General features: G+C 40.0%; 1 protein-coding gene across 6 annotated transcripts in view; it reads left to right on the forward strand.

Moving 5' to 3' along the window:
• gab1 (GRB2-associated binding protein 1) overlaps positions 1-26,073 on the forward strand; it is a 55,520-nt gene that overhangs the window by 7,962 nt on the left and 21,485 nt on the right. Inside the window, exon 1 of one of the 6 annotated variants that reach the window (XM_085409649.1) lies at positions 3,883-4,058. The exons of 3 other annotated variants lie outside the window; for them this stretch is intronic. The gene's annotated coding sequence lies outside the window, so the exon portion shown is untranslated. Of the gene's footprint in view, positions 1-3,882; positions 4,059-12,382; positions 12,538-14,292; positions 14,530-26,073 lie in introns of those variants that run through there. 2 more of the 6 variants (XM_085409646.1, XM_085409648.1) reach the window with 2 other exon arrangements.

Genomic DNA, 26,073 nt, shown 5'->3' on the forward strand with positions numbered 1-26,073 from the left:
TTCTCATATGTATACTATTATGTCCTGTTATGTAAACTAGACACTTGCATGCATAACCTTTCATGCAAATTCTTGAGCGACGCAGCTGCTTTTCAGAGCACAGTAAACCTTTGTTTATACCAGCACGCCACTGCTTCAAAATGAAGCTGAAGTTTAAGATGATTGTTTACGCGTTACAGACTAAACTTTAGTGTGTGCGCTCCAAAAAGAGTGAGAGGTTACAGTGAGTATGTTGCTTGCAAATTTATTTTAAGCTGAAAGGGGATGGAGGATGTAATCGGTTAGGAGTCATTAAGAAAAAGATTTAAGAAGTTCTGCTTTTGAGTGCACGTCAGCGCATAGTTGGTTAGATTTCAGAAATAAATGTCATTTCTGTATGAGAACAAAGGAAATGTGATCATCATTGTGATCATGTCTGTTTTCGGCTTGTTTTTGATTCATAGGTGGCGCTGTGTGCTGATAATGCTTAGAGTTACCTCCCAAAATCTTAACTTTCACTTGTATTATCATTTGTGTATGCCCCTTTAAACTTAATTTGTTACCTTAGTGCAGAAATGACACCGTTGATTTAATTGGTAGGTCAAGGCTAACATGGAGCATTTTGTAAACAGATGTGTCTCTTTTTGCCTGGCGCAGCTGTTTACTGTGTCGTGTGCCAAGTCCGCAAAGCAACTCGTGGAGTGGCTGCAGAAAAGCGGTTCTCATGCAGGCTTGGATTTGCTGTGCGAAACCTGGGAACAGATTCTGAGTTGTGTTTTCTGCTGTAAAATGATCCTTTTATTCCTTTTTTTTGTCACTGCGCCAAGTCGAAGAGTTTCAAGAGAAGCTATTATTAAATGCAGATGACAGAACCCTCAGAGCTTTGCTACTGGGCTAATTGCACACGTCATCATGCGTCTTATTTTCTGATGACTGACGGTTGTCTCATATGCAAGGAAGTGACACAGGCCGAGGTTAAAGAAAGCTGAACGTTTTTTTTGATCACAATGCTCATTCCTGGTTTTCGTGTTGCGACTTGCCAGCTAATGACACGAGGCGGTAAAAATAGGACGTGTCATAAGGCTGCTTCTATTTCCAGGGTGTAGTTGTAGTCTTGTGTGGAAATAAAACAGTGCTAGTAGGGAGAACACAGAAGGCCCATAGATGGTTTACAGTAAATCAAACACAAAGGCCGAAGGGGTCCCTCTTCCCACCAGATTGGCGCACGTCATTTGAGGGAACGAAAGCTATCGCGAGTCGGGCCAAATGTCTGATTATTTGCATTTTCTGGATTCTTGCAAAGCGCGCAAACATTCTCCAAGATTAAAGGTGAAGGACCATAAATATGTGTGCAGGAAACGACAGGCGGGCAGGCAATAATTTTATTGTCATTGCGGAGGAGAGCAAAGCTTAAAAAAAAAATAAAAGCAATCAAGATGAAAAAGACTGGAGTGCTTCTCAAAGCCCCACCATTAGGCAGCCTCCAGTGAGAGCAGCTCTCTGTTCTCTCCCTCTTTCTTTCCGTTCCCAGTGCTTCTTGGCAGGCTCAGACAGCAGGAATGCGAGGTTGCTCTGTGCTCCTCTTTGCTGGTCTGCAGGGGTGTGAGCGCCTGGTCCCTTGCTGCTGCTGCTGGTGGTGGTGGTGCCGCTGCTGGCTCCTCAGCTGAGGATTGAATGGGCTGGACTACACTACAGTGCACTGCACTGCTCTGCAATGCAATGCGCTGGCTGATTGTTGTTTCTCCAGCACCATGAGGGAAGAGGAGCCGCTCCCTGGCGCCCCAGCAAGGCATGGCTGCTACTTCCTGTGTGTGGTGTGATGGCTACCAGATGGCGAGTGAAGACAGAGGAAGGGTCCCCTGCTCTCTTCTTTTTCTTTCCTTGGCTATTATATTGTTAACTCCTGCATATGTCCTCTGCTGCTCTCTAATATGTTTTATATATATAATATAGCTGCAAATGTTTATGTTAATAACAGATAATGAGAAGATGAATTTGGAACTTAATGTTACCGAGCTGTTTATGTACCTCCGAGTTATACTCACGAAAGACTCCACTGTGACTCACTAGTGATCTGTGACTCACTGAAGAGTTGTATACTTTGAAAAGCCATTCTTGACACACTCTCTTTTAAAAGTCACTGCAGTGTTTTTTTTGTTTTTTTTTGTTTTATTTTCTTGCACCGTAGAAGCACTCACTGCTGGTGTCTTTGGACACACCTGGAGTACGACAGCACATATTTTCATGGTGGTACATTGAATAGGTAAAACAGAAAATAGGAAGAAAATGTAGCCAATGAAAGCGGGGTGCTTTTTGTTTAAAAATGTCAGTAATATCCTAATTAATTGGCTGCCAAATGCTAGATTATTTTGGCATAATGTTACCTTCAGATGTGTCCTTTTTGCAAGCAACAACTAGTTGTAGTTCTGGTGTTTTGAGGTTGTTTTTGGTACTACTACTACTACTACTTCATACGGAACAGATTATTATTGAATTTGACTGAATTTTAAATCAGCAGTTGACCCATATATGCAGCCTGAGGCCTGTAAATACCATACAGGAAACAGTATCCGCTAATGTGATGTTTATCGTCACGTTAGCTCGACAAAGAGAAGCTTTTGCTGCCACGTCTTGTGATCTAAGCCTTAAAGAAAAAAAAGGCAACTTCCTCTTCTGTTTTTTTTTCTTTTCCTTTCACAAATGCCAAAGATAAACAAGAAATTTTCCATTGTGTCAAAACTTGTAGTTGCACATCAGATATTCAAATGGCTTACACAAGTGTTACAAATAGGTCCCAGAGGTTCCCGTGGATAATTGGACATGTGCTGTGCGTTTGCAGAATCTCCGAGCTTGTTCCTAAGACTTTTGTTTTATTCCAGAGTTTGCACTAGATAAGATGCTCTGTACTGCAGCTGTGGTTGACCTGTAGGCTACAGCAGTGAGAGTGAGAGCACAAAAATCATGGTTAGCCTTGTTCACATTCAACAATGAATGATTTAGTCTACCGCAGCCTGTGTAAGTAGGAGGATGGAGAAGAAGATAAAACGGTATCAAGTCATAACAACCAATTTTGAGCTGTTTTATTTGTATAATAATTGTATTTAGCTTAAAAAATATGCCCAATACAAAGTCCCCCTGGATGGTGAACTTAGGCACCGCTGGGCTTGCAGTATACTCTGTATTGCTCTTCCTGAATTGAGCCCATGGATGAATTTAATACTTGAATATGTTGGATGGTTTGAGGGTTGCTTTGGAAGGTAGAAGTATGTGTGACTGTATCTGTTCCCATTTAACGCTTCACCTGTTGCACACACATACACAGCTGGCACTCGAGTTATGCAGTGCTGTGTGATCTGACCCTAGCCGCTGTGTCTGCAGCCCCTTAATATAGCCCGCTGCTGTCATGGTACTTTTTTTTTTCTTTGCCCCTCTTCCCTCGCTCTGCGAGCACCAATTTGTGTGCATGTTTGTCCCACTCTTTAGACAGGCTGAGTTAGACATGTGGGTGTTGACAAGTCAGCTTTGAGACTAGATGCGAAATATTCCTACTGACCTGTGTAATTTCCTAACTTACTGTGACTCACAGGCCGCTCTTACAGTGAATCTTATCAACTAATAGTCTCGTTCTTCATTTGGTCTTAAACATCGTATTTAATAAGAAACCAAAACATCAAAAAAAGGGTCTCTTTGGTATTTACTACTGCTGCTGTTTCTTCTACTGTCCATAATTGCGTTAGTTATGATGGTACTACCTAGTATCTTTGCCCTGGCCTCCAGCCAAAGGACGTTGTTAAACCTGTAGTCATGTACACACACACAAACACACCTACACACACACATGCGCGCTGAGAGAGACAGAAAAACTCCTGCTCTTGTAGACGATTCACTCGTAGCCTGATTGGAAGCTGAGAGTCTGGAGGTCCTACCTTTCTTGTTTAGCTGTGTGTAAAGTTTCCTGGGCACACTTCTCTTCCTTTTACTTTTTTTTTTTTAAAACAAACTTGTGGAATACCTTGACGTTTTTGCCTCCACTCTAAAACGATGGCATTTGGATAACCCAGTCACATTTGATATTCAAGGTTGGTGTATAAGATAAGTTGTTTTCCTTTGAATATAAGCAACTAATGCTTGTAAGCGTTTGAGGTGAGCGAAAATGAAAGTGTTTAAATCCATAAAACTTGATTTGGTGTTGCATTTCTATTTTAAACAGTGTATTTGAAGTTTAAGGTAACCTTTTATGTTGAATTTTGAGCTTTTAAGTCCTGTGTGAAACAAGCACAGTTTTAGTTTCTATTAGTTTTAAAGGATGATAAAAACGAAACATCTGTGTTCCTTATTTTGCTGTTTCTGTCAGATTCCCGTTTGCTTGCACTGCATTGTTTATTTTCGGGGGCTGAAAGCTGAATTGTTTGAGCCCGTCTCGTCAGCGGTTAAGAAACGGTATGCTCATGTGAACAGTCTGCTATGCCAAAAGAATGTGTTGAATTCTAACCATGCGGCTTTGACAAGTGCATGTGACTAGAGCAGGGTGATATGGCCAAAAATATTTATCACGATATATATTTGAAAATTTGCGATAACGATATAACTGATGATATAATTGATGCGAGACAAAATACAACTCCACAACATTACTAGCGCAAAAAGACAACCTTCCATTTATTTTCACTTAAACAAGAAGCTGGTTTTTATGTACATTAAAGCTTTATAAAAATGTAACAGTGCAAATGCAAATTCCTTGAATGAATGTGCAGGTAATCAAAAATGATGAATGTAATGGGTAACCATCTTAAAGTGTCAAGGCTGTGGAGTGGCAAAGTGTGCATACTTTTGACTTTCTGCTTATCTGGGAGGAAAAAGTGAAAAACTGAAAGCCAACATGCCAAGGAGATATGGCAGGAATATGATAAACTTGTGTTTTAGGGAGTAATGTGTCCTGAAGTGAGAAGCAGATGTTATCTGTGCTACAGCTTTAGTTCTCATGGCCGAGAATGCTGCCTGCATTCACAAACCACCCTCCCTGTATGAGCAAGGTTATTTCAACACTGAGTCTGGGAATAATTTTCAGCTAGGGCTGCTCGATTATGGCAAAAATGATAATCACGATTATTTTCACTGAAATTGAGATCACGATTATTTGACGATATTTATTTAACCCTTTAAGACCTACTATAGAACCAAGTCCACCAGAGCTTATATTATTTTTTTTACATGCTGTAGTGCCATTTGTGGGAGCATTTCAAGTTGCTATACATCAATACAACTGTTATAGCCCATATTTTAATAATATGTATGCATTAAGTGCATAGTAATTACATAAATTGCAAAAAAGTGCAATAAACTACAAAAAAAATTGAAAATCGCTTTTGTTTTGTTTACATATATTTCTACTTGGAGAAATTTAAGATGTTTATCCCTCAAAACTTTAAATACAATAAAGTTGCAAAAAATAGTTTCCCACCACAGGAAATTTATTTTGAGTGTCTTCATAGTTTTATTTTGGAGATACAGCAATTTTTATATACTGCAGGAAAAACAAAAAACAATCCTATGATGCAAATTTGCAAAGAAAACAGCATGTGCATCATTTCACTGTGGGAAGTGTTACGAACAGCTGATAGGAACGGCGAAGCGTGTTTCTGGAATATTATGTTTTTGTTCCTGCAAGCGCTTTTTATGCAGTTTTTGCAACCATAACCTTTATTAGAGGAACAATTCATCAATTTATTTGGCAATCATGAAAATGATTGGAGGTTATTTTGTCATTTTCAGGCATGATTGTGAAGAACATTTCTGTGGTGTGTCGGCGTGCAGAGTGGGAAAGAAATTAGTTTGAAAAGCTCTGATAATGTTTAAAATAATAACAAAAACCTGGCCTAAAGTGCAATAGATGCACAGTCTGTCTTTCTCATGTCCTGAGCTGTTTTCTTGCTCAGTCGGTAATAGGCATTGATTGCTAACCTGGATTTTGCCCTTTCTACCACAAGCCAATGTTGATGGTCGTTTACCATGGCAGAGAAGCAATAGTATGAATTACAAGAAAGTGAGAAGGATATTAAAGTAATAGTGAAGATGTCTTTTAATGATTTGGTGAATGCATTTCAAATGCGCCTCCATTTTCATTTTGAATTTCACAATGGCATATGTAGGTGATACATGTATCTTGAATTTTTGACTTTGCATTGTTTGTATACAGCCTTTATTTTTTTATTTTACAATTAGTTTATAAAAATGCATTAGGGACAACTATGGGTTTAGCCTTTCCCAATGATACTTCTGCATGTGGACTGGAGGAGTCGGGGATCGATCCACCAACCTTACACTTATCAAATGACCCCACTCTACCACCTGAGCCACAGTTGCCCAGTTGGACTATTTAAGAAAGACTACAATTTTGCATTAAGAACTTTTTTCTTCTCTAAGAAGTAATTAGTATTTCCCCACTGGTTGTGAGTGGTTGCTGGAGATTGAAATAAACTACCAAAACCATGAGTCTCACAGTCCTAGAGACTAGTCAGTGACATCCCCCTGTGTATTCCCCAAATAGCTGGCAAGTGACTGCTTGAGGTTGCTTGCTGTCAATGAGTGCAATTGTTTGAGATTTAGGGCGCTGCACTGAAAACCTCCGTGCAATTACTTTAATCTGCAGCTGATGCTATGATCACCCTGTAGTTTGCGTGGAAGACTGTGGACACTCGACAGCTACTCACTAAACCATCGTCAAACTGTGAATAGTGGGACGCATACTTAAAAAGGAGACCATTTGCTCTCAAAGAAAAAGCTGCATCTTTTGAAAGATGTTGGTTTTAATATTAAGGTACAACTTTTACTTTGAAGGCAAACGTTCTGTTTCCAGTTTGTGTCTCAAGTTTCAGTGTGGCTTAGTGGTTGGTTAGTGACTGTTTGCACACAAGTTGGTGTCTTCCATGCAAACGCACAACCAAAGCAATTGTACGGTGGTGCAGCTAAGGATAAGAACAGGTTCTCTAAAATAACCGGTTCTTAGTTGAATTCCTTGGAATTGTTTGTCTGCTTGCCTGTCTGTCCCGCTTATCAGTTCTTATCAGCTGATTTCAGTTGTTGGAGGAGGAAATTAGTAGGCACGTTTACAGTGTGGATACGGACATAATTTTTATTTGCATTGCACAAAAGGACAAGAGCGTGATGGTAAAGTGCAAACTGCATCCAGGACAGAAATGGCTGCATCGTGCTGGTAACACAACTTCAGCTCTTTGCAAGTACCTGCACAGACAGCATGCTAACGCTAAGCTAGCCACTGAACCTTATCAGGTAACAAGCAGTAAGGCTGAAGCCTCTGTTTCTACCTGTGTTTTTTTTTTGTTGTTGTTGTTGTTGTTGTTTAAAAAAAAAAAAAAAAAAACCAAAAAATTGTGTCCAGTTTCACCTAGTGACAGAAAGCAGCCTTGAGTGATCGCCAACTGGTCAGGGAATACACGTTTTTCCCCCAACAACTGGTCGTTACCAGGTGGTCGGCACCCTGTCTCTAGGTTTGTGTGACTGAAGCTTCAGCTCATTCAGCTGGATGAGCTGATGAGCTTATGCAATGTAGAGGCATCTGTCCGTCTGACCACAAGTCACAAAATCACTACTCCTCTTGGAGCATTGGAGATTTTAGTAAAACAAGATTATTTTGTCCTGACTATTAGGGATTGTTTTTACAAGGGCGATTTATTTGTTTATTTGCCCATGAGTACGCTTGCTAATAATGATGGAGCTAATAGAAGCAGTCAACATAAAAAAAAAATAATAGCACTGTTTTAACAGCAGCCTCTTTTATCTGTGATCAAATGCTCATGCAAGTTAGTTGTGTTTGACTCCTTTGCTCGCACTATAGGTCTGCACAGGCACCACACCGCTTTGGTTACATCCTTAGGTTTACCTCTTTCATCCAGTTTAAAGCCAAAGAAATCCAGAATTGGCGACTCTTTTTTTTTTTTCTTTTTTTTTTTTTTTTTGGCAATTATTTCATCCATGTTTGGACTCCTTCTGTGTTGTAAATGCGTGAGCCTCCTTCAATTTAATTCTCATTACTTTGTACAATAGAGCCAACCAGTTCTGACTAGAGATGGACCGATCCGATATTACGTATCGGTATCGGTCCGATACTGACCTAAATTACTGGATCGGATATCGGAGAAAAATAAAAAATGTAATCCGATCCATTAAATATCACGAAAGCACCTCACAAAACTTGCAACACGCCGTAACTCACCTCAGAACGTTAGCACGTCGGAGCAGTATGCATCACGTGATAGAGCGGCTGTGGCATGCGGGACCTATCGGTGGTCTGGATAGCATGTGGAGCTTTGCTAGCAACCCGGCATTTCATCTCCGACAAAGTTATCCCGAGAGAAGTAAAGCAAGTGTGTAAGTCCATCTCTGAGTGTTTGTAAAGCATTCCTGCGTTAAGCTTACCAAACGATATATGGAGCGACTGCCTCTTCTTGCTGCTACTTCAATCATGAAACTGCTTAATGATCAGCTGGTCGGCTTTTCTGTCGCGAGTCCGTCTCTCTTGTTTGTTTTTGGCCCACTTTGCACCAGAAAGAGGAAACCAGCGGCTGAACAACAGCAGCACGTTTAAGCTTGATAAGCTGTTGTTAGAATGTATTTAATATTACTTTCTACTCGAGGATCTTTTTCTACGTAGCTGACTGCTGGTAACTGTGCAGGGGCGGATCTAGCAAAGTTTAGCCAGGGGGGCCGATAGGGCATTAACAGGGAAAAGGGGACACAAAGACATACTTTTCTTTCTTATTCTCATTTAAAATGTCTCGCTTTTAATAAATAATTATCCAAATCTTACACCCAAAGTTTTAATTTGATGTAAAATGAATAGAAGTCAATTACTGTATATAGTAACTATTAAGTCTAATATATATACCCTAGTAAGCTATAGTACTTTTTCCTTTGGGAAGGTACCATCTGTGCAGTCTGCAATTTTGTTGAAGAAAGATGTTGAATCTATTTAAGCATCATGAGGTGGAGTGTGAGGGGTGGTTCCTTATTTTTTTATTTTTGTTGTTGCTGGGAGTTGGAACCCTATTAGTTAGGTTGCTTAATATTTATGCTAAGTACTCTTTAAAATACCAGAATAGGGAGGATGGTGTAGGTTTAAGTTTATTAGATTGATCAGTATTGCTGAACTATGAAATATTTTTTTTGCATACAGGTATAACAGAATAGCTTTAGTGTAGTTGTTGTTTTAAACTTGAGTATGAACTTATACAAAATGCAGCAAGATATTTAAAAAAAACAGTTTTGTTGATTAAAACACACTATATCGGATTCATATCGGTATCGGCAGATATCCAAATTTATGATATCGGTATCAGACATAAAAAAGTGGTATCGTGCCATCTCTAGTTCTGACAACTTAATTTTCTTTATGTACTTCACACAATTCAGTAACCTGTGAATGGTGATGATTGTGATGAATCAGATGAACCACTGTGTCATTAAAATTCAAGTTTTACCCCCCCCCCCCCCCCCCCCAAAAAAAAAGCTTGAGATCACTGGTCTAAATTAGAATTATCTTTACATGAATAAATATTTTACAACATGGAAAATTTGGAATTTCTGTGAAATCTTAGCTATATTGTGGAAGTGGGAATGTCTCAGGATACTTCATAAGTTAGTCTTACTAATCAGAAACTGTTGACAGCTGTCGGCAAACAGTTGAGATAAATAAATGGAAATAAATGAAAATGGCACTTCAGTCACTTTACTCAGCTGGACATCCTTATATCCGCTCTCAGACACAAGTTTTCCTCGATCTATGACCACGTTCTTGTCAGTCTCATGAATCTTGATCTCGTGGAGTCAGGCCTTGTTGGAGAATCTTCACCATAAGCTGTAAACAGTCATGTTCCCCGAGGATCAAAATATGCAGCATCGTTGTTCTGATTTTTATAGTCCAGTCGGTCAGATTTGTGACCTTGCCAGCTCTGGAGTCAATCTTTTCATGCACTTTTAATTACACTTCGGAGATGTGTTCATAATTGTTAGGATGACTGCATTTTCTATGTGCTGTTTTTTATTCTCCTCGTCCCTGAAGTGAAGGTTGTGGAGCCGGTAATAGGCGGCTATCAGTTCTGCTTATGCATCCAATACACTCCCCTGATTATTCTTCCTTCACATGCGATGTGACCATGATTGTCACTAGTATATCTTAAAGTGTAGCTTACTCTGATTGTACTTTTTAAATACTGTGTAATCTTATAGAGTTGCATTAAACATATGAATTTGTAGGAGGGTCATCCTGTCGCCTCACAGCAAAAAAGTGCGTTTTTGCGTGGAGCTTCCACGTTCTGTCTGTGCTTTGGATTCCCACAGTCCAAAGACATGTTTGTTAGGTTAACTGCTGATTCTAAGTTGTCTCGAGGTGTAGATGTGAATTGGAATGGTTGTCTACCCTTTTGCGTCTAACACAGCCAAGTCTAACACAGGACTAACAGGGTGGATCCTGCCTCTTGTCTGAGTGACAGCTAGGATAGTCTCCTGATAAATTGGGCATCTTTTTGTAACCATCATCAGAAGCAGCAAAAATGTTATAGTTTATGAATAAATCCTCATTGTCCTGCAATTTTTTATATTTTTTCATATAAAAAAAGAGGCAGTCTGTGGTCAGGACTATTGAGGTGAATGGTAAATTGTTTATTAAAGGGTATGGGACACCACTTTGTTTTTAATGGAGACAGCTCTTACAAAGGAGTTAATGCATAATTGCGGTTTAAGTGGTGGATCAAACTCTGGCTTTCTCGCTACAGCATGCATTAGATGGCCATAAAACCTTGAAATGCACAATTGCATGGATTTTTTTTCCCCCGTTCCACATTACAGAGCAAGATCTTTATATATAGACTATACGTTTTAGGAAGTTAAACCTTTTGTATAAAAGGTTTAATTTGTAGATAAGTGTCCCATAAGTGAGAATAAGTCAGCAAACATGTAAACGCTTAAAAAAAAAAAAAGCCACAATGTTTTGTGTAATAATTTAGTTTGAAAAATTGTTGGCATTGTTGTCTTTGCCGCTTGTAGTGTGTACAAGAAATTCCACACATTCTTTGGTAAAGGCGAACCAGTGTGTGGGAAGCACACAGCCACTGATGCAGCACACAACCTCTCAGGTATGTGTTTACAACATACAAATTTGCTTTCAGCTGAAAGTAAAGTAGTATCATCTGAATGTGACAACAGAGAGCAGAGGTGTGTACCAGTTTCAGGGGACTGGTGAATAAAGGAGGTGTGTCTTTACCTTGGCTGAGAAACAAGCCCGGGCATGCTCATCAGCTCTAAGAACAGGACACCAAACACGTTAATGAAAATAAGAATCAACAAGGTGCGCTTCAGATCTGTGAAAGGCAGCTTAGTGAATTATCTTTTGCAGCAGAGTCATTAACTTGTAACTCTGATCTTTATAACACCGAGCTTTTTAAAAAAAATGTTTTTCCTTCTTCTGTAACCTGGTACCACTTTTTTGAAAGCAACACCACTAGCCACACAGAATTACATATCAGACTCCATTTCCTTATCTCTGCGTTCGGCATCTCAAGCCATTTCCTAGTGGACAGACTCTTCCAAGGGAGCGACTAATTAGATCACGTCTAAGGCAACCTCTCACTGGCCACTAAATCTGATTTGGAATAATTTTCATTGGACTGATTGGATTAGACTGCTACATGGATAAGAACTGGGTTAGATGCACACATGCAGTGGAGTAACCCAGTGTCTGTTACCCAGCTTTTCTTTTTTTATACCATTTTTTAAATAGTAATATAAATATCTTTATTTTTTATAGATATCTTGCCGGGGGTTCATTGGTGTATACTTCATTTGAGGGCAAGCATTATTAACATAACAAATAAGCCTAACATTTACACACATACACCCACACAGGCACTCACAGATGCTTTTTAGTCCTGACTGTGGAGAGGTCATTCATCTCACTGTGCAGTGGGGGTGCAGTGGGATCATCATGAGTCTGCAGCACAACCTGCTGTAGTGTGAAACTGAAGACTTGATGTATAAATATACCAGAATATCCACGATATTAATATATAATATCATTGATGTCTCTCTTTGTACTGCAGGAGTGAATAAAAAAAAAAGAAAAAAAAAGTAGTAGTCATGCTTGGAATGCAAAGTGGGATGGTGCACTTTGTGGCGTGTGGGCACAGCTTGTTGAGTAGTGGCTGATATTTTTGGTTCTACCCACCTATCTTGAGCCAGCCTGTTGTAGGTGTTCTGCAGTGTAGAAATGGTGTGCAGTGGGGGGTTTGCGGTGGGCAGTTGTTGCCAGGGGAGGTGGTGTGTTATTTTCAGTCCATTGTGTCTACTTCCTGTGGGTCAGGGGTTATTGGAGCAGGGTGTTGGAGACTTGACAGAGTGAGAGGAGGGGAGGGAAGTCAGTAGGGTAGGCAGGAAAGTGACCAGACTCACTCGACAACAGTGGCTGGTCAGCGGCTTGGTTACCTTGCTTCTCTTGCACCGTTTTTTCTTTTTTATCTGAGCTAAGCTTGGACTCGTCAGAACCAGGTAAAGATATATTAATTGCTCTTTAGTAACCAGCCAGCTTCTCATTCAGGATTCTGTTTTGTGTCATTGTAGATTTGCTGCTTTGCTTATTTAACAAACAGCGGTAGCTTTGTAACCCTCTGCAGTAGGTCAGAAATAGAGTCAAGTATTTATCAGACATTTAAATTGAAATTTGTACTTGAGGCAAAGTATGCAGGAAATATAGAAGACAGGAAGTGGGTGGAAGTTTTGACGACTCTTAGGTAGCCTAAATCCCACTTTATGGTTGTGTATTTGGACCAAATGATTGTGACTATCACTGATGGCTACACTTGTACACAAAAATGTGTTGTTACAGCACAATTAATCTTTAAATAAACCATATGTAAACAACTGAGTGTAAATGAACAACCTCAAGTGCCTTGTTGAAAAGTTATGAATGAGTATCACAAAAAAGTGCTCCCAAATGAACACAAGGCATTTTCTTTTTTTTGTTTTGTTTATCACAGACAGGGCCAGGTGTTCAAAATGGCCACAATTGTGTTGGAAATTCTTTAAACATAAGCATGAGCTTTGCCTATGCAAAAGGAAATGACCATCATTGACTGCAGCAACTTCCAGCGAGTGCTGTGACAGCTCTTGTGTGAGAAGAAACTGTCTTTAAGAGCAGTATTGAATGCATTAGAGACACTTTAAAGCCACCTGAAATGGCAAGCACCGTTTATTGGGAAGTAAAAATCCATGACCATGGTGCCATACAATTCACCTGCCATGTCTTTAACTCTAAAATGGTTATTAAACACTTATGTTTTTCCTTGTTTGTGCTTTGGTTCTGGCTGCACACAAGGACATTTTGGTTGTTTTGTTTAACAACTAGAGTAATACTATATGTATACTAAATACAATCTCTCACCCACACATTGGTATCAGGTAACACTGGCTGTGCAACGTGAGCAAATCCTTGAATTCTCTTATAAAGTTTTCACAGTGCAGATGTGTTACCGTCTCTGCTTCCTCTACCCGCTGCATAGACGTTAATAGCATTTATAGCACAACGTGCACAGGAATCCCCTCAGTGAGTCATTAGCTTCCAAAGAAGACAGTCATCACTGTCAAATTGCATCATTTGGGCCACGTAGTTTTAATGGAGAAGCCGACACATTACTTGTTGCGGTAACAGGTAAATTTTTAGCCGAGGTTCTAAAGTTAGCACCCGACAAAACAGCCCCCAAACACAGCCACGGTGACAAAAGAAGGCAAAACAGGAAATCTTTTTGCCCGGCTTGTGTGTTGGGAACAGATGACCAGGAAGATAAAAAGCGCTTACAAAGTGGAAACTTCCACAAAGGGATGTTATTTTGCTTTGTGTGTGTTTTTTCTCTCCTTTTTGCTGTTTCACAAAGACTCGTGCTTCCTGGAAAACCTAGCAAGAGGTATTTGGTTTAGGTACGATGAGAAAAAAAAAAGTATATCTATGTATATGTAGTTTCCTACATTATAGGAAACTACTGACACTTCTGTGTTCCTTGAGTCATACTGGGATGTGAGACTGTGTTAATATTTAAACCCGCTCCACTGGAGTTAATGCTTTACCTTGTGAGTACGGTTTAAGTCTGAGCCTGTCTGAAAGTGAGGCCGGGGTGACCCACCATTCTCTCAGCTACTCTTCAGAGCTGCTTATCGGTTCTTCTCCTCCTCGCGCTCTCATCTGTTTCATCTCCCCCACCTTCTCCCTCTCACTTTCTCTCTCTCGGTCTTTCCCTCCTGCTGTCGGAGCACACTCTAATGAATGATATGGGATGATTGCTTGGCTGAGAGTTCCTGTCTCCGCCCTGCGAGGAAGAGTTAGTGCAGAAACGACAGCAAATGCACAGCTGCCTATCCAAGCCAAAGAAGTAACAGGGATACTGTGGTCCTGGGCTGTATGGACACGAGACGAAGGTCACGCAGTTGGTTTAGGGCACATCCTCAACAAAGCTTCAGAGAACAAACTGCCTGCTGTTGCAAACCTGGGTAAGCATTACCGTTTCAATTGTAGATCTTTTTTTTTTTTCTTCACCCTCGAAGTTCAAGGTCACGCCACACTTTAAAAAAAATTACCACCTTTTAGTTGTTTCAGATTGTCCTACTGTGTATTTGAAGTTATGGCTAGGTGGTTGTGGTCTTTGCTTTAAGTTGTAGTAGTTTTTGAGGTAATAGAGTTTGAAGAATCATGGTGTTATCCTACTATTAGGTCACCTGTGAAAGCCCATAAATGAAGAACACCTGTTTGCCCTTCAGATGGTCTTTCATCTTTGTGTGCGCTATTTGCAAAGATAGCAGTATGACTACCTGGGTCTGTGTTCTTTGGACCGCTACCGTAGATTGTTGGGGCTGGGGTCAGATGGCGCCTGGCTGGGTGAGAATTTCACAGCTGCACATGAAAGCAAAGTGACCGAAGGATGGTGGATCGAGGGAGGGAATGACTGATTGTGTTGATGGGGAAGGAAGCGAACTGGCATGTTTTGATCCTGCAGTAGATGTTCCTAATGGGTCAGCGCACTGCTGAAGAGCGCACGTTCTGTTTTTACTGTACACAGCAGATGTCTGTTCACCGGTTTATTTCTGGCAAAGTTGGAATGCACAAGTGGTAGCTCCATCATATATGCCCAGTTGCATAAAACAACTGCCATGTCGCCATGTTTGTTTGGTCTTAACAGCCTCTACCCAGGCTGGCTGTAGCTGCTGCACAAGTTTCTGCACAGATCCCCATTAACTTGATATTTGGTTGTGCAATAATGAGATATTATCATTTGTAATTAAGCATTTTAAAACAGTTTCTTAAGGACATTCTTATATTGAAATATTGGGCTTCAGAATAATTACATGTCTCCAGCCTGTTCTAGTGTGAAATCTCATGTGCTCAACTTATAAAGCTTTATAAATCTCAGAAAGCCATGAAAATTAGTCAACCATTAGTCTTACCATGTGAAATATATAGCATGATAACATCTTTAATAATCTCCATATTGATATTTGAATATTGCAGATCATTCATTCATTGTTGTTTACATTTAGAAAAACTAAAATATACCAGCTATGCAAGACCTGCACAGTTAAAAAAAATAAAAATTAATCTACATTGTTTAATATAGGCCCTGTATCTAGGTTATTGTTTTATGTTTCGGGCCTATCCCCACCAAATGAAGAAATAACAGGAAATTTTGAATGGGCTTTGTTGAGTAATGTTGAATTTTTTGGCACGACATTCGTGACTCGGATGACGTTTCTGATTCCCTGCATTTCGGGCAACATTTTCTGATGAGTCCGTGGTATAGGCTCATATTGCAGTAAAAATATCATTGTTGTCTGTACAGAGCTATGTGCAGCCACAGAATGAGCAAGCACAAAATTCATCAATATTACTGCTTTATACCCATCCAGTTTTGTGTCTGCTGTTCGTCATAAAACTTTGCTGAAATATATTAAAAAATGTCTGAAAATGAACACAGGATTTAAAAATAAATAAATAACACAGAGAACTTTAATGCAAGGTTAGTCATTTGCAGTCAATTAAAAGTGAAAATGTCTGTTTTCTTGTGAATTGTTGGTCTTGAACTTTGGCTCTTCTGAAAGAATTGAGACTTGGGATTCTCACTGTTGTGTTTTTTGACCTGTGTGGGAAGATGGGGTAGTTGCATACAAAGGAACGATGTGATGGTTCTTGTTTTCTCTTGGAGAAGAGAGAAATGAAGAGGTTGACTCTGAGATGGGAGCATGGCTATGCTGTGGTAACGGTTCATAATTGAGAAGTTAAGAACCAGTTGGGATTTTTTTTTTTTTTTTTTGTGGGTGTTTCTAAGATGAACATTTAAAGGTTCAGTGGGACACACACATAAGCTGGTATTGTAGTTACTTCGGTTTGTTTGCCTGGGTGGTCCTATCTTTAGCTCTGTTTTCTATTTCTCTTTGTTAATTTCCTCTCCCGTCTTTGGCCTCTCAGCACTGCAGGTCATTGAATTGTGCATTTCTTATGATATAATTTATTTGGACAATTTAATCTCTCCTGATTGTAATACCTAAAATGACTAGTTAAATACATGATAACTTCAATCACTAGTTAATCATTTTTCCAGTGAAAATGCTAAACACTCTCCAGCGTCTTCCTTTCTGTCATGGCAGCTTGCTTCTTGGAAGTAAATTAAATATCAACCTGTTTCGGGCTGTTGGCTTAACTGAATGCACTTAAATGAAAATATATAAAATATGGTGAGGCTAAAACAACTTTTGTCAGTTAAAGAAAAAAATAAACTCGACTCTTCTCGTGTATTTTCAGTTCACACCGGATTAAAATTGGGTCAGACTAGCATGCTTTACAACCAGCTTTTACGCTCACAGACATTAGCTCCATATGACTACGGAAGCAGGAGTATCAGCAGCACACGGCTAATTAACATTACATATCCACTTTACCAAAGAGCGATCAGTCCAATCAAATAAAGAAAAACTGGCTAAACAGATGCTCAGATCAATTTTACCAAAAATCTCAGCCGGCTCTCGTCCCTGCTCATCCCATCACAAAATATATTAATTGTTATTATTTTAACAAACTAGTGTTTCTGGTGCAGTCTAATGAGAGTGACAGCTTTTATCCATCTAATGTATTGCTCGCATACATCGCTAATGCACTGTGCCGTTGCACTTCGCGTAACCTGCGTAACTTGGCTGTAACCCTTTGGATCAGTCACAGTTGTTTAACAGGTGACTCTTAATCTGTTAAGCTACTCATGTACACTCTCACTGTTGTTGCACTGCTTAGAGCTATGTCATTTTAAAGCACAAAAACCACAGCTAAGCATGAGCAAACCTCTCTCACCGTCTGATATCTACAGTAAGGTAATGCTTGTAATAACTCTATATTCATTTTCCTACTGTTGCCTAGCTACCAAGGATGCTTTTACTATTTTTTTTAAGTTGCTTTAATTATCATTCATCTTAATATAATTACACGCAGCCTGTTCCACATAGAAAACACATTGGAGTGAGACATCACCCCTTGTTGTCTCTTGACCTCCAGTCACCAACAAGGTATGTTGGCAGCACTGGGAGAAGCATTTGGGGTCTGCCTTCTACTGCGGTAGTGGTTTTGTGAAGGAGGCGAGTACAGAAAGCTATGCACACTGTGGCATCTCTGACCTCTTTTTATTGAGAGTGCAGATGGGAAACCAAATCATAAAGTCTCCACGTGAAAGAAGGGGGGAGGCTCAGATCCAGGGAAGAGGATGCAGTCTTCAGATTCTGCCGCAGAAAAAAAAATGCAAAGACTGCAACGTCCGTAGAATTATGAGTTACGGATAGACATTTAATTAGGAATGGAAATTAAGAAATTAATATTTCACTGCTGTAACCTGGGGGAAGAGCTTTATGTGTGAAATCTATCCCAAAAAACAACATGAATCATTGGAAAACATATTTTCATATATTTATTTAAGCAAGATCCTGGTTAGGAAAAAATGATCCTGAATATCCATCATCACACAGGCGGATAGTCTGGGTAAATGTGCCGTTAAAACTGGCTATAAATCACGTTTTGAAACGTAAAAAAAATATATATATATATATATATAAATAAACATTCAAATACAGCATTATACTTTGACTTTAAGGCACACAGTGTGGTGATTGCAGGTAGATGGAACTCTCCAGCAGCACCGTGTCGAACAACTTTTCAGGAGGAAATCGTGCTTTGTGCGCTGCTCAGAAGAGCTGCAGCTACTACAATATTTTTTTCATAACTGTCACCATCAAGTGTCTTTATTTTTTAATTAAATATTCAAGTAGATCTAAAAGATATCCTTCGAGTGCTCCCTTTTTTCCCAACGGGTTGTGACAATGGGTTGATTGGGCACAGATTTTACACCGGATGCTCTTCCTGACGGCAATCTTTCTATTTATCCCGGTTTGCAATCGGCACTGCGACTGCGCTGCCGTGTGACCACAGAGGCAGGGCTTGTGTGTCCTCCCAGTCTTGGGCTGGGAATCTTCCACATGGAAGGTGAACGCGTTAAACAGCGAACCATGGAGTCACTTTACATATTTCTTTCTTAATATTTGTGTATATAATCAAATTTACAATGTTGATATTGACGTCCCTGTTGGATAATTATTGATATTTTGTCCTAATTATCACTTAAAGGGTTTCATGCAGACACTGAACATATGCAGTGTGTTGCAGCTGAATAACGATAAACTGTAAAAGTAAAAATAGTTACACCGAGATTTATTTATTTATTTGAATATCAAGTGGAATACGTTGTGGTACTTCCATATTTCTGTACGCGTAGCGCTTACTGCAGCTCTCCTGGTCCCACCCCCACTGATTTAGAAGTGGCAACTATGAAGGTCTGGGACAACCTGATTACACTGAAAAGGAAGTCGGAGGAGGGAGAGGTTACAAACTGCAGACCCTCACACACACTGCACCACATGATAAAGGCAAAAGGCGCAAACAACAACAAAAACAGCGCCACACACGCTTCACCATCAAGAAATACTGCAGAATACTGCTAAGAAACTTTTGTACTACAGATGTGCAGCTTCCAAGGTAGGGGCACTATTTTTAGCCAGTCATGGACAATCTGTACTTCAAGCTCTGGAATTCTGTATTTTTTAAAATCTTTTTTTTTTCTTCAGTCTTGATGATGATATTTGGGCTAGAAGGTTTGCCATACAGCGTAACTGGAATACCTGAAAATCATCTTTTTCCTTCATATAGCAGTGCTGCAGGAAAATGAGTTTTCATTAGTTCATCAAAGCTTATTTGTAATGCGCATTAACAATCCCTGCTCATTTTATGGATCCATGTATGAAATTGAAGTCATGAAGGAAGAAGAGCTTTCTTCGTGCCTTCTTTTACGCATGCAGTCTGTATAAATTAGAATGAAATACAAAGAAAGAGCTGGTTTTAAAACATTAATTACATCCTTCTTTGGGCTGTCTTTAAAAACAATTTCTCAAGAAGACATTTAGAGAAAATCTCATCATCTGTAATTCACCAAGATCCAACTTGAATGCTGATTTAATCAGAATTTCCGTCCCAACTTAATGTCCTGTCATTCGGCGCTTGTGCTCTGTCAGGTTTAACTGAAATGGCAGCAGATTTTTCATCAATTAAGATTAAATATTAAGACCGAGGCAAAGATGTATTGGTAGATCCTTTGTTAGAAGCTCAACATTAAAGCTAAGAATGTTTTTTTAAAATCTTAGTGAAGCAGCCGTGAGACACAAAGAAAGTCTTCTTTAGAATCCAAACTTTTCCTAATCCTAACTTTTCTACTCTCCACTGTCTCTTTGCTATCTGCTAACAGGTGTCATGTTTGAGTGAAATGAATGTTAAGCAAAAATCTTGATAAAGTTGGCAATGCTACTTATTTGATGGCTGAAAAGAATTAAAGAGGCGCCTTTGCGTGTCAGTAATATTAGAAGAAAACACCTATGTACTAGCTCTTTCTGCTCTTTGTGTAGGAAATTGTCTTTTTTTGTATGGTTTTTATGCTTATGGAGGACTCGCTGTTGCACTGGCCATCTGCTGTGCCAGCTGTTCACTTTGGGTCATTGCATTAGATTGGTCTAACAATACTCCAGCTTGCATGACCATGATTCACCAGCGTAATCACCAGTGTTTACCTGGAAGTCCGACACTGGTCATAACGTTAGCTGGCTATTAGCAACCGCTCACTGACCGTGGACCTCGGTCTTGCACAGCTTTCCAGGAGGTCCCCTCTCTTTCCAGCAGGCGGAGGGGCAGATGACGTTGGCTGAACGGCCTCACTTAGCCAAAGGCCATGCACTCTTACTGGTACGTTAGCTGCCCTCTGCAGTGCTCAGGGATGTAAAAATAGCTGTTTAGCAAGAATCTCAGTCATGTCTCACCAACAAAGACTGATTTATACAAGTTGCAGCACCAAGCATAGAGAAGCTTTTGTCCCTCCCCTCCTACTCCTTTTGCAGACCTCGTCACCAAGGCCGTGAGTGCCAAAATCTCTGACGCTCTTGACACTCTTCTCTTAAAACAGCCTTTGTTCAGCAAAGTATAAAGGACGTGATAGCGAGACTCAGGGAAGCAGTGTGGTCTCTAAAAATTTGCGCATTTGTTTACCGCATTTCAGTAAGATCGCAGTGTCATGGAAATGTTTTGTAGTAGTTTGTTTGCCTTTCTGCGTCAGCGATCGCAATTTCATAATAATCAAGCATTTAACCCAAATAGCTGAAAATGTCACAGGGACTCTGTGAAATTCGCTCCTTCAGTTCCCCCCCCCCCCCCCCCAACTCGATTTGAAAATTGATAACTATTAAAATAAAACTGGCCAGCATTTGGCAGCACAGAGGAAACAGTGTTACTGTTTTGGGGTTGCTGTAGTGTGACCTTTCTCTGACTCCACTTAATCACAAGAATTTCCATATTAGTTATGCATATCAACAGTGGAAGAAATACTCGTTCAGATACGCGACATGCTTAAGTGTTTACACAGGAGCGGCTTTAATTGTTTGGGTTGAAGCTAGAATTTGATTAGATCGACATATCCTCTTTTACAGCACTAAGGATTGAATTTCATGTATAATTTTCCTCATGAACACCAAGTAAGATTAGAGCATCTAATACATCTAATTTTTTTTTCCTCACCTCCCTCCAGGCACCCTTAGAATGAGACAACTCTGAAAAGTACACAAATCAATACAGACACACTGGTTACTGCAGTACATTTAATTTCCTGCTGTGGAAAGATTTATCGTGTGAGTGTGAGGCTAATACAAGGATTTTTTTTTTTATATATTATATGAAATAACCAATAAGAGATGTGTTTTCTATGTGGTCATAAAAATTGAGTCTGGTGGTGATTTTTGGCAGATAAAAGAGAATCATTTACTTTTTTTTGTTTGTTTTGTTTTGTTTTTTCTTCATATTATCACCAAAATCTTGACCTTCTCTCTTTCTCCCTCAGCTTCACCTCGTGCGTATCCCGTGCCCCGTCTCTCCTTCAGCTCTAAACCTCACACTGTGGTTTTTTTCTTCTTCTTCTTTTTCTGAACAAACAGAGAAGCTGTCTTAGACGAGATGAGTCAGTGCAGCTGGGGTGCAGGTCATTTACCCGCAGCCCACTCAGATGGGACAGATGGCTCAGCCAGTCGCATGCTGCTTGGTGTAAACTGTGCACCCAGAGCTAAGCTAAAGCTAACGCTTAGTGCAAAGGGTTCAGCTAATCACAGATCTATAGGTAGAAGTGAAAAATGCACAGGTGATGACTCAATAGCTCAAGACGGGAGTTCGGTATAACGATAGAAACTACGTTTACTTGTTTACTTGACTGTAGGTTAGTGAGGTACTGAGTTTTCTTTTTACAGCAAAGGTCATGTGTGAAATCCTGACACAGCACGGCTCAGCTATGGTTACATGTTTGAGGCTGAGGCTTAAAATTGACAGAGGGCCAAAAAAAAAGACCAGGATATAGCTGAATACAAATGTGGCACGGTTTGTGCACAGAACAACCAGGAAGCTGACTTTCAGATTGCATGTGCCACTTTTTTTTTCTTGTTTATTTTACCGTGTCCCTTGTTCTCCAATGTGGTTTGGATCATGACGATGACAAAACAGCCTCACGCCAGGACTGAAAGGTTCAGCTTTGCATTGTGATATTAAGGTTAAAGGATATTTCTGGTGTTTCCTGTAAATGTCGCCGTTGTGACTCTGTGAGTCTTTACTTGACATTCTCTGCCTGTGATTCAGAGATTGGGGGGGGATCAAGAATTTATGCAAAACACATGATTTTTAACATCACCTTTTTTCCCCGCCACTTGTCTATTGAGTCTGACCTAAAGTAAACACAGTAAGTAGCCACCCTGGAAGACACTTTACTGCGAACTGTGTTAGAGATTAAATTTAAAGGCAGCGTCTTATAATAACTGTTCTTAGGATGACATATTAATGCTTACTAACATTTGTGCTGTTTTTCAGCACAGCACATTTCCTGAATTCTCACAGTCATAATTTATTTAAAACTAGAGTATTCTCCAGCAGCCCCCCTTTTCCTTCAAAACAGGAAAGTGAATGGGATTTGTTTGCATGCTGTCTGTGCAGATGTTTTGATTGTGTGCAAATGCAGCACTTTTTCTTTTTTTTCTTCTTTTGACTAGTTGGCAGTTGAACTTTAATATTACTAGTTGGAGAGCTGCTAATGCTCTGACCCAAAGTTTCTGATGTTTGGGGTCGACGTCTTTCAATTTGTAGTTTTAGGAGTTTGTTTAATTCACAGCAAGTTAATGAAATGTTAACTGCTCTTTCCCTGTGTTCTGTCTTTGGCTGTTTCGCTGAGTCTTTGCAACACTGTTTTATTTATTTATTTATTTATTTATTTTAATAAATCAGCAGTTTGAGGCTTAGGTACGTTATGAGTCATTTGGACTGAAACTTGTCTTTGGTCTGTTGCTTGACTTTAGTAATGTTACCAATCCTGAGGATTAACATTACCTTTACTTGGATTGCTTTTTGCGCTGGTACTTTCAGTTTCTGGTATTTTATTTGTCTTTTGACACCACATATATTCAAGTTTATTTTTCTGCTGGCAATCCAGATTTACATGCCCTCAGGTTCACAACTTTGGAACCATTAAGTTCACCAGCAGTAGTAGTAGTAAGGTATGTTTTGGTCTTTTTTCCTCTGATTTGAGCGTTTGGCTGCTCTCACTAAAGTAGTGGTAATAAAAGCACTGCTTATTTGTTTCAGTCAGAGGGTGCAGCCCTTCAGCATAGTGTTGTAATCAGTTATTGTAAGTGTCCTTTTGGCCTCCTGACAATTGACTTTGGTACACTGCATTTAATATGCATAGTCACGACTTGTGCTTGCATTACCACTGATCGGCACACATTAAACACTGACAAACTCTCCCTGAAGCAGAAATAACTCTTCACATGTTGTCCAACAGATTTATTAGTGAGACGGCACACCTTACTGTGTCCTGAACAAACGACGTTATGTAACATCCCGACTGCCCATGTGCAACTGTAGATTCACATAGGCCTTCCTCTCTGTCATTTACCATTAGGCATATGGAGGAGTTTAAGTATGCAGCTTAACAGCCTGTGATGAGAGTACATTTGCATTAGCAATTAGGGCACTTAAAGGCCTTTAAAGCTACATTAAGCTATCTAAACCATGAAGCGCAATTAGCCTTTTAAGCGTAGTAAAGCTGGAGTTGCTGGAGCTTGAGTGTTGTTGGCAGGGCGCTTCACTAGCAGCCAGTTTCACAAATTCAGAGTAATAAATTACATCAAATTCTTGTACTCTGAGTACTATTTCAGCATTTAGTCAAGTTTGGCAGCAGCAGCATGGAAAAGCACATAGCTCAGAAGTGTGTATTTATTTAAATCATACTGCATTTGGGAGCTTAGTCTTTAATCAACACACTGTGGTATCATTTTGGTTCAGTCATTTCTTCCTCTGTTATGGACTTTGGCATAACTTGGTAACTAGCAATACTTTCCCCAACTAGCTTATTTCATGTGTTGGCATAGAAGTAAGATACTGAAATGTTACACAAGCAAATGCCAACAAGCTGAAACAGGGGATAGTGTCAGTATTGATACCAATCAATGCCTAAAAGGCATAGTTTGTCTAATTGGCTTCCAGTGCAGTGGGAATGTTTCCAGACTCCTTCAAGTTGTTTCACTTTCCACATCAACAAGCTCAAACTGCCTGTGTTGGGTTAACATACTACAAAATAAAAGACTGACATTTCTGAAAAAACAAAAACAGATGAATAAAGCAAAAGCTACAGTTTGTCGTAGGCTGCAGCCTCCACCATCAGAGGTCTGCAGGTGCAGGCTGGTTTCATATATGCTCTCAAAAGACCAGCATGGAGATACAGGTTGAGAGGAGGAGTCCTGGTCCCTCCACAGACCCATCTAACGAATTCCGATTATAGCTTCCTCTAGGTAAATCATGTAGCTCTCTTTCTGTCATCTTGAGATTACGTGTTTAGGTAGGCGCTGCACAATAAATAAAATCTAGGGTAGGCCTACCCTCTGTTGTGATTGATGCTAGAAGATACAGCTAATTTGCCTTTCACCATTTCTCTCTTTGTGGAATTAAATAGGACTGTAACATTTGCAGATTTCCCCCCACTTTATGCTCTTTCCCCACTTCTCTCCCCCACCCTTGCCTCCGTCATTCTCAGTGATGTTGGGTCATGAGGGCTCTGACGGCAGCGTGACTCCACTCAGTTGGCATCTCTTTTCAAACTTCCCACCCTCCCTTCCTGTGTCACCATCTTAGTGAGCCCCTCAATGCCCCCTCTGTCTGCTCCTAGTAGGCTCCAGGCCCTGGGTGGGCAAATAGAGGGTCTCTTCCTGTGTCCCATCCCATCCTATCAGAAGGCTTACTTGGAGAAAACGGGTTGAGGGATGAACCACGGCTGGCAGGCACAGCTGCCATACCAAGGGAGCCCTCCCCATCCGGATCCAGCATCGTCCCATGCTGTCCCATTCCCAGCCCTGGAGCCACGAACACTAGACTTCTACAAGCTGAAGCGGGCTCTGTGGGTGAACTTCACAGTTCAGACTAGGACAGTGATTTAGAGAATGCTGGAATAGACATGCGTAGACCATGTAGTCATTAGGCACTGCAAGCAGTCTTAGATCAACTTGGATTTAGCCATGAATTGAACACAGCAGCAGCTACAATGGACTATACAAACCACAAAGCAGGACTAAAGACCCCATCATAGTCTTCATCAGCATCCACAGGAGGTGGGTAATAGTGGGCAGCAATCAATTGGCCTTGCACTCTTGTGTTGTTGTGCTTGTGTTGACCATTTTGTCTGTGTACTGTACATGCACTAACGACAAGGATGTGCAGAATTTTTATATATTTTGTTTTCTTTTTCATCTCATATTTTATTGGAGGTAACATAACCCATCCTTTCTCAATTACTTTGGGGCTTAAAAGACTTTTAATTTATCAAAAAAAGGCCCAGTTAAATCTCTGCATCACCAAAAGTTAAAAAACAAACAAAAACTGCACCATGCATTTGAAAGGATGAAAGGCAAGATGATTACTTGTAGCATTGTTCTATTCAATTTATATAAAGGTAAATCCAAAGGAAACTCACGGCTAGTGCCTGACTACACTGTCGCTCCCCATGCACTTTTAAAAAAGGAACACTTTTTAACACACTTAAATCTTAAATCGTTTCAGTCTGGTAGGAGGTAAATGAGAAATGTGATTACGGACCACTGCATGGTTTTTAACTTCTTTGTTGCAGTTCCTGCCAATATATTCCACAGTTCGTTGCACTGATTTGATTTCTACTTCTTTCATGTTGTCTTGTGTGCATAAACATGATTATGCATCCATGCCAGTGACATGAGGTGCGATTTAGGAGCTGTGTGAGGAGCTGGCCGTCAGGGATGCTAAGACCCTGGGTGGTGTTTTCATTTGTGCGTTATTAACTATGTAGGTGTTAATTTTTATTCATATGCCTAGGGCTGGCTGGGCAATGCAGATCTTTGGTTAAAAAAAAAAAA

The sequence above is a fragment of the Rhamphochromis longiceps genome, linkage group LG6 (assembly GCF_057381845.1).
Source record: "Rhamphochromis longiceps isolate RC_006_pf linkage group LG6, R_longiceps_female_GT1.1, whole genome shotgun sequence".
Classification (NCBI taxonomy): Eukaryota; Metazoa; Chordata; class Actinopteri; order Cichliformes; family Cichlidae; genus Rhamphochromis; species Rhamphochromis longiceps.